We start from the raw sequence: 2,451 nt of genomic DNA on the forward strand, positions 1-2,451 counted from the left end.
TGTTTATCTTTTAATAGTAGCCTAGGGCACAATGCAAAAAAAGTGTCTTATTATGTTCAAGATGTCTTTGATTGATATCACCTCCCTTTCCTTTCTTTTGAGAATGCACACATCTATCCATCAAAATCAAAACATGTCGCACAACTCTCCTTCAATAGATCATATGTTCACCAAATGTTGCCTTTAGTGAAACGCATGGTGTCCTGGAGATTTTTTTTTATTAAAATGTACTATTTCAGTTTTAATAGCCAGTAAATTCTTGCTAAATTATTACCCCTTTTATAGTGTGTAGTAAATGTAAACTACCAGAGCAAATATTTTTTTTATTCATATCAAACATAAATTCATCATTCACACATTTTGCTGGTCTTAAAAGATTTGGTTTTCGTAGATGTGCATAACTGAGAACAGAAGACTGTTGTTTTATTTTTAATAAGAAGAGAAATGAACCATAAACAAAACATTTACCTTTATTTATATTTTCCAAACAATGTTACAAAGTAATCACAAGCAGCATAATTACAGGTATAAACAAAGGTCATGGATATTTTTTTTAATTTTCAGATCTGAAGCTGAATGTATAGACAAACAAAATCAATGGACCTAACATCAACATTATAATGGACACAATGCAGTCGTCGAGGTGAGACTGAATAATCCACAGGAAAACATCCGAAAATTTTAAATTTTGTTGTTCTCAGTAGAGGGAAAAACACGACAAAACAAGTTAATATATGATAAACAGCTGCTGCATACATTGAAAGTAGACAGCCTATAAGCTGTCATGACGATCAATAATCAATCTAAAATAATTCCTGAAATACATAACCAATGGGAAAATATAGCTTAAAGTTGAAAAAAGTTTTCAAATATATGATCTAAACTGCTAGAAGTTGAGACAATACAGCTTTCTGCAGAAATCAAAGGTAGTTTTGGCACACATAAAAAATGACATAAAAGGCAATATTAACAGGTAAGTCTATAGGGTCGTTATATTGCAGATATAGCACATTATAGTCAAATGTAATCACTGTGCATATTTTTCAACTATTTCTAGAATAGAAACAAAAACAACTCATGTTTTTTGTGTGTATATGACACTGATAGGTTGTTATGAATATTTTATACAATACCAGAGGTTAAAATTTCCACAGATATGTGTAGATATGAGCAGGGCCGAGCTTTTAAATTCAGTGTTCTTGTTTCAGCAGTATGGTGGGCTGCAGGAAAAGAACCAGTATTATTATTTACATAACCTTTTATTCATCTAACAGTATGTGTGGCTTGCAAAGAAAATAACATACCAGCATGTTGAAGTGATCTCTGCAAACAGCTTTACTCAGCCAGAAGATCAAGAATAGGGCTAGGAGATTTTCAACGACCAGCAGACTTATTACCAATACATTGATTCCTTTCCACAGCTATGTATGAAAAAAGTTTAGAGGATACTGGAAGTGAACACATTTGTTTGCATGTGAGAGAGCAGTTGGTTAGTCAATCAAGATTAATGGTGTTTTTTTTTTTACCTTGAATTCATTAAACTGGTTGAATACAATTCCACAGAGAATAAGTGCCACAATTGACCAGAAGAAGCTGATAATGTTGAGAGAGAATGACACCTTGGCCTGGAAAAAGACAATTCATCAGATTTTTATGTCAATTTTTTTTTTTTTTTTTTGCAAATTAGAGTCAAACACATTTTTATTAGTATTATTATATGTCATGTTACTACATTCACTCTGAATCCATCTTTTTAAGGTCACTCAAATATATTAGGATCTTCCCCATCAAAAGAAGACAAATGAGAGACCACACCTTAAGTAAATCTTGATCTGACTGAAATGAATTCTTTTTTAAAATGATTTTAGAAGTTTTAAAGAAAATGAATCAGAAACAATGAAAAAGTTATATTACTACCAGAAAGGTTTCTACATTTTAAATCAGGCTAGTTTTTAAAAAGCCTTATTTAGTTTACTAAATGATTTTCAGTACAAGAGTTAGTTCACTTACTATGTATGTTTTTTAAACTTACATCTTACTTCTGTATTTAAATTACATTCCTTACCACATGTATGTTTGGATATTTTCCTGCCGCATAGGACAGCATACCAGCGACTACAAACTGAGATAGTGATCAAACATATCAGTTATTTTACACCAAAATATAACAATTATCTCATAATACTGTGAAATAGCAAAAAATAAAAAAAAATAAAAAATAGGAAGCATCACAGCTGTAAAAGGGAGTGTAAGAACAGAAAAATACTGTTCCTTTTTATACAATACCAGAATAACTTTTAGCTACTGTTTGAAGTTGTATTTACCAGAACACTTGGCATAGTGTACACCATGGACCAACTGGCTGTTGCTTTTGCTGTTGCTGTATTTCTCAAAACCAGACCAAGAACACAAAGAAACACACCAGCAATGGCTTGGGCTGCCTTATAAGAA

Source organism: Monopterus albus, unplaced genomic scaffold (genome assembly GCF_001952655.1).
Source record: "Monopterus albus unplaced genomic scaffold, M_albus_1.0 scaffold127.1, whole genome shotgun sequence".
Lineage (NCBI taxonomy): Eukaryota > Metazoa > Chordata > Actinopteri > Synbranchiformes > Synbranchidae > Monopterus > Monopterus albus.